At 39.9% G+C, this 7,476-nt stretch overlaps 1 protein-coding gene across 1 annotated transcript in view; it reads left to right on the top strand.

Annotated features, from left to right (window-relative positions):
- The window catches only part of LOC110028193 (cycloeucalenol cycloisomerase-like), a 45,259-nt gene that overhangs the window by 5,344 nt on the left and 32,439 nt on the right, over positions 1-7,476 (top strand). The gene's annotated exons all lie outside the window — the stretch shown is intronic.

The following is a 7,476-nucleotide window of genomic DNA, read 5'->3' as shown; positions in this document are numbered from 1 at the left end:
ACAACAACGTGCAGTTGCAGCGGCCGACAAGGACGATGTGTAGTTGTTGCAGTGGTAGGCGGCAACGAACGCCTGCGGTGGCGGGGGCTGTGGGTGGCAGTTAACTGCCAACGATTAACGGCTAGTGGCAGTGGTGGTGGGCTGCGGGCAACGTGCGATGGTTAATGGTTAATGGTTAATGGTTAACAACAAACGGTGGTGGCGGGCGGAGGCTAATGCAGACAGTCGTCAGCGGTGATCGGCTGTGGGGGGGGGGGGGGGGGGGGGGGGCATTTTATAGAAATTGGCCAAGGGGACGACGGGCTGTGGCAACTTGCCTATAATATTTTATATGAATGATGAGAAAAAATTTGGCCAAATTGACCAAATTCTAAATTCATTCAAAATGAACTATAGTGTAAACATCAAATTCATTAAAATTTTCAATTGTATTTGTAAACTTTCATACCAAACACATAAATTTCTCAAATCTTTATAATACACCAATAATTCACTCAACCAAAAGGCCCCTAAGTTGAAGTCAATAAATACTCAAAAAGAATTAATATATTGTCAGCACTATTTTGGTTTGGGGAGTTGTCCGTTGGAAGCTGTCGGTCGCCGGAATCGAAATTCCGTCACCCGCTTTGGAAGGACATTTTAATGTTTAGAAAAATATGAAATCAAACTGACCCCATATTTTTTTCATAATTTAAATGAAAGAGCGCTGTACCGCAAATCCTGTATCTATCCCGAAGGATAAACACATGACTTGAGGATGAGTCTCGATCAAATAAAATAAGAAATTTATGACGTCCGTTTGGTCTGTTAAACCATTTTATTTGCCGACAATTTACTCTATTTAATATGAAGAATTAAATAAGGTTTATATTAAACTGGGTTAAGACAAGCTTCCTATAAGGGCAAACCCTTATAGTTAATTATATTTTAAATGACTGATGTCACCTAAGAAAATTCTTGATAAAAATCAGAAAATATTATCTTCAAGAAGGTCAAAGGATAAGACTTTTCAATAAGGTGTGAAAGAGGAATGGCTCAAATTTGGTGTGAAAAGGGATTTGTTCAAATTTGAAACATTTTATTTTTGGAATCCAAATGAGAAAAAACTAGGGGATGTCATAGATCCGGAGGAAAACCTCGATGACCTCCCAAGCTGTCCTATTGTTTGACTTCAGTTTTGAGGAGAAATTATTTAAGTGTTTAACTCCCCAAAACACTAACTTAAATTACCTCATCCTCAAGTCTTATGTTTATCCCTAACTCCTATCACCCGAGTCAGTTCAGTTTTTTAGATTTTAGCCTCCAAAGAAGACTGTTCAGTTAGTGAACTACTTAAACGAGTGAGACATGCAATATCCCCTCGCATGAAGAAATAAATTTTTAAGGACGTCCGATCCGCCAAACAATCTCAAAAGTTAACTGAGGCTTTTGCCTACTCTTATTCTTGTCTGGTTTCGCTTGGGGAGCAGAGTTGATACCACCATCGTCACCACCGAGTCTGTCGTCGCCAGGACCTGTCGTCGACCGATTAAGTCAAGACTGAGTCCAAGAATCCTATCGATCACCCACTATAAAGACATCCCTAAAATTCTAAAGGAAAAGACAAAGATTACCCGATACTGTAGCTGGTCTGCACCATGGGGAGCATACTCTTTCTCGATATACTGATGTTTCTGCTAGGTGACCTAAGAAAAATATATTGAAATTTTCATACTTATTTTATACTGTTTTTTTATCATATTGCACTTTAAAAAAAGTATTTTTGATGTTTTGTTGCAGAAATGATGAATTAGGGTTATTGGAGCAAAAAGATGCAAAAAAGAACAAATTTGGAGCGAAAAGGACCAAAATGTGAAGATTTGAACTTGTTCACCGACTCCCTCGACGCCTCCGACGACGAGATTTTCCCGAGACTACAGGACAAAAATTCTCTAGAAGCCCACCAAAAGCGCCCTCGAGGCCGCCGACGGCGAGATCGATGGTTATGCCTACTCAAGCTTTGGATAAGGCCAAATTTTTAAGGGATGCTTAGGAAACTCTTGGGAAAGCTCATCTACAACTTTAAAAGAACATTTTGGCCAAAAAATAGAAAGGGGTAGATAGTGTGCTAGAGGTCTTGGAGGTTAGAGAGGTTCCATTAGTGTGTAACAATTGTGAGGATTTCTTCGAGAGATTGTAAGAGTGGAGGGAAAGTGAGAGATTTCTTCCTCCTTGCTACTTCGAAAAGAAATTCCGTGTGCTGTAAAGAAATGAAGAGATTCAGAGGAACTTCAAGAAGTGTTCTTGGGGAGAAAATAGAGATAAGTTATTTACTTTTTGTAGTTTGTATGACTTTGATTTTTTATATGAATTCTGAGTTTTGTTGTGTTTTCCCTATGAGATCTTAGTAGTTTTCTCTGTCTTTCTCCTTGTCTCGAGATTTGTGAAATGGTGATTTGAATTGGTGAAGCCATGAAAATGTTTAGAAAATTGTGATGATCTTTTCACTTAGATCTCAATTTGCTTTCAATCTGACTAATTGATTTGTTAAAATGTGATGAGTTTTACAACTAAAGTGAATGTTACATCCAAGATTCAGGGAGGTCAAAGCCTTTGGAAGTTGGGTGCAAATAATTAGGGAAATATTATTATCGGGCGAAGAATTGGAGATTTTAGAGTGATAAACTAAAATCCCCAATTCGGTCCTATCATTTGGATGCTGATGTGTAGATGTTAGCCCTCAGGTGAGGGGAACGTGGGAGCTCCGAAGGGAGATGGTGGTATTTGCCCTCCGGCGGGGGGAACATGGGAGCTCCGAAGTGAGAGCCGGTATCCTCCCAGCCTAGCCGTAGATTTAGTAAACAAGCGTAAGATTAGTCAATGTTCTTTATTTCTGGACCAAATGGTAAACAATAGATATGCTCCTATTTGACACAATACAATTTGAACTAATTCACTTTATCCATTTACTATAATTTATTGACAAAGAGAAGGATGTTTTCTTATATATTGAATATTACATAAAAAACTTAATTTGTATAATTAGTTATTTAAGAGTTATTAAAATTACATATTTATTTCAATTGTCTATTAGTGACAGATAAACAATTTGAATTATAATTAGTTATTTAAGAGTTATTAAAATTATATATTTATTTTAATTGCCTATTAGTGACAGATAAACAATTTGAATTATATTGTTGTTTGCCTACTCACATCCCCGTCTGGTTTCGCTTGGGGAGCAGAGTTGATACCACCATAGTCACCGCTGAGTCTGCAGTCACTAGGACCGCAGGTCGTCCAACGGTTAAGTCAAGGCTTGGTCCAAGAATCCTACCAATCACCCACTACAAGGATGTTCCTAAACTTTCAAAGGAAAAGATAAAGGGATTACCCGATATTGTAGCTGGTCTGCACCATGGGGAGCATAATCTTCCTCGACATACCGATGTTTCGGCTAGGACACTCAATCCTGAGACATCATCATTAAAGAAAAAGTTATGGATACCCAAGGTCGTTGTACCAATACAGTCCAATAAGCCCGCAAGGCAAGATCATGGAATGAAGCCAGGGTCCAAAGTATCTGACATCGTCGCACCGATTGCCAGTGAAATGGAAGAACAAGAGGGGGAGGTCTAGCAGGGTCCTCCAGATCTTAAAACAATCAAAGAATCAATGATTGAAGAAAAAGTTGAAAAGCAAAGGGCCGAGATTGCCGAGTTGGCTCAGGAATACGGAGTTTCCATCGACAACAATGATGAATATTTTGACTATAATGATTACCTCGAAGAGGATTTCATGGATGTCCATGCCATTGAAACCAGAGCCGCTACATCTGCGCGCGAGGCTCAACCTCTCGTCGAAGAAAATGTCGTAGATGAGCTGCGCAGGACTATCCTCATAAGAGATGAACAAGTCAGTTAACTAGAGAAAATGATAGAAGAGATGACCGCAGTCATGACCGCCATGACCGCCATTCAAGGGCAATCACAAGCACCACAACTAGCCTCTCTGAAGATCAACCAACCAGAAATCATACATATTACAGATGAAAGAAGAGAAGTTGTCTCGGCAAACAGAAATGAACAACCAAAGAAGAATTCTCCATCGGGAGCCATACCAGAGAAAGAATTTAAGCAAATAGTCGAGCAAGTTCGGGAGGCCTTAACCCAGTCCAAGGGTGGTGCATTGATTTTAAAGGGTAGACCTTACCCGGAAGAATTCGATGTCGTACCCTTCCCCAAGGGTTTCGTGGCCCCAAACATTAAGATATTCGACGGGACTGGAAATCCCAGACAGCATGTAGCATATTTCCGAGCCAGTTGTGGCAACACAAGGAATAACGAGGCTTTACTCTTCCAATAATTCGTCAGCAGCCTATCAGAGATCGACTTCGATTGGTATGCTGATTTGCCCAACAGATCAGTAAAGACATTTGCCGAACTGGAACAATTATTTGTGAAGAGATTCGTCGTAGTGCAACATCATGTGTCTATAGGAGAACTCATGATGGAAAAGCAAAAGCCCAACGAGACTTTGGTGGACTACATTTTGAGGTGGAGAAACCTTAGCTTGAAGTGTGAACCTTAGCTACAAGAACATCATGCGATTGGGATCTTACTCAAAAGTATTCATGGGCCAGTAGCTTTCATGCTCAAGGGACTCACCATCAAATCCTTCGAGAAGCTAATCAGTAAAGTCAACAGTCTTCAAGAAGAAATCAAACATATGGATTTACACGAGAAGTCCAAGGCAACCAGAGTGTTTGAAAAGAAATCAGGAACAACGACTGTCGACAAAGGAAAACAACCAATGAAGATATATGCAGAAAATCCTCATCAGTCTTCACCACAACATACTCAGAAACAGAATAGTCAGTCCAACCAGCGACCGCCTCAAGGAGGGTAATCTCAGAATAAGAGAATATATTCGGCAGAACGACAGAAAATTGTGTATTCTTTCAAAGATGAAGTTGTATCCAAAATATTCAGAAGTCTGATGAAAAAGCCTGAGTTCAGATTACCAGAGCCAAAGAAACCAGAAGAGATCGATAAAAATGATGAAACAAATTATTGCCCGTATCACCGATTGCTGGGACACACTATAGAACAATACTTCATCTTTAATGATTGGCTCAAGAAAAATCTCAAAGAAGAAAATATAACGATTCCGAAAGAATATTTAAAAGAACCTGAAAAAAGTTTCATAAATATGATTACGATCTAGCCAATTTCTCCGATTGATCCATATACCAGAGAAGAGGGATGGAGTACGACTTGAGACGAGCTCAAGAGGGTCCTAAATCAAATCCAGAATTCATAGAAACAATCTTCCACATACACTGGAAAAAATGGATGGAGTGCGGTCTGGAGCAAATTATCAAAGAAAATATTGAATCAAATTCAGAACGCATCAAAACAAGCCTCCGTTCAGAGTTTTCAGACTGCCAAATCTGAGCTGAAGATTTCACCAGGAGATTCGTCATCATCAAAGGCAATGAAGAAGAACACTACTATGAAGATTGATAGCAAGGGGGGGTAGGATAGGGGTTGCCTCTACTAGATTGGTTGTCTCGGATTCGGGAAAGGAAATCCTCGAACCCTTGACTTTGTATGATTATTATTTTGCCCCTCCGGGGTCTTATGAATATAATGATTGTGATTTCGGCTACGTTTTAACTGTTTCCAGTGATGACATAATCGATTATGACCAATCTAACTCCGATCTCGATTCCCGAAATGATCCTTAAATCGTACTTGAGTTTGATGAACTCACTAAAAAGACCGAAGAAGACATCAACGATACCAGCTACGATAGCACCGGGAGTGAGGAACCAATCATCGAGCACCACGACAACTTAGATCTTTCCGACAAAGAAGAAACACCGAAAAATTCAACAAAGGTACCTCAAAAAGAAGAAATTATAGAAATAAACTTAATAAACTTGAGAAGCGGTAAAGTGTTACCCCCGAGAACAGCTCCAGTGGATAAAGGAAAACAAATAGTAACTCGAGAAGAACTACCTCCTTTTCTACCAGTGGAAGAAACACATAACCAGGAGAAATTTGGAGGACCATACAAAGTGAATTACAACGTGCTAGCTCATCTTAGGAAATTGCCGGTCCGATTAAGCATCTATGACACTCTTATCCTATCAAAGGAGATGAGAGAGTCTCTGGTCATAGCGTTGCCCGACCCAGAGATTTGCTTAGCTCAGTTGGTCAACACATCCTCAGATGAAGTTTGCTCATTGAAAGAACAGCCTGGGGTGACCTTCACAGAACTTTCCCAGCCGAAGACTTGCTGCTCGGTATCGTCGACCACAACCGACCACTCTACATCTCAATTAACATCGATAAATTTGTGTTGTCCAGAATTTTAGTAGATCCTGGAGCATCACTCAACTTAATGAGTCTACGAACATTAGCCTATTTGGACATTGAAGCTCAGGAGCTTACGACCGATAAAATAATGCTAAGAGGATTCAACCAAAAGGGAGAGAGAGTCCTTGGATCGATTACATTGCTTATGAAGGTTAGAACTTGCAACAACCGCTAAATTTCATATCATCGACGCTGAGACCTCTTTTAATGCTCTACTTGGTCGACCGTGGATTCATGAACACAACATGGTTCCATCGTTTATACACCAGTGTATCAAGTACAATAAAGAAGAGCAAGAATATTGTATCAAAGGAGATCTACAACCGTTTTCAGTTCATGAAGTTGGTATTCATGAAGATGCTGCCTACTACGTGCCTCCGAAAGAAAATGTATTCTCTCGCGAAATTGCAACAAACAAAAGTAAAGATCCAGAAGAAGTACAATGGCAGGGCCATTCAATTCTGCTTCAGTGATCTTCCACTACTCTCTTACAACAAGTTGGTGGATGTTCTTTTAGTTCGCGCACCCGAGATCGAGGTCGGGGACGTGGACGAGCAAGAACCAACTTAATCATTGAACAGACTAGGCCAACCATCAACATCGGTGATGAAGACAGTTCCGAAGATGAAATAATGATGACAAAACAGAAGAAACATCAGTACAAGATATCCTTAGAAGATGTGGAGAAAAGCGAATATGAGACGATGTATGATCGGATAAACCACTATGTGAATACCATGACCCTTACTCTGATTCTCCCTCAAAAGGTCGAGAGTTTAGAGGTCAAGGAAGTCTGTAGTATTGGTTCAAAGCTGATCAAATTTTACCGTGCTTTTACCTCTACTAATCTTGAAAATCGTGTAAATTTGGATGGGGATCCTAATGAATTAATGGAATTGTCTTTTGGTTACTTTTCACCTTACGTACAAAAGTTAATCTAACAAGCACACTTACCAAAACAAATGCCAAGAGATAAATTACAACTTTTTAAAAAGTTATGGAATGTTAAAAGTCGAACTCCCAACTTAAAAGAGGGTCTCGGATTTGGTACAGTCGGACCAGTCGATGTTTCAGAATTTTGTATGGTTGTTACTAGTGAATCAGGAGAGGATTG

This window comes from Phalaenopsis equestris, unplaced genomic scaffold (assembly GCF_001263595.1).
Source record: "Phalaenopsis equestris unplaced genomic scaffold, ASM126359v1 Scaffold000503, whole genome shotgun sequence".
Classification (NCBI taxonomy): Eukaryota; Viridiplantae; Streptophyta; class Magnoliopsida; order Asparagales; family Orchidaceae; genus Phalaenopsis; species Phalaenopsis equestris.
The sequence above is the reverse complement of the archived record's forward strand: the minus strand, read 5'-3'. Positions and strand labels throughout refer to the sequence as shown.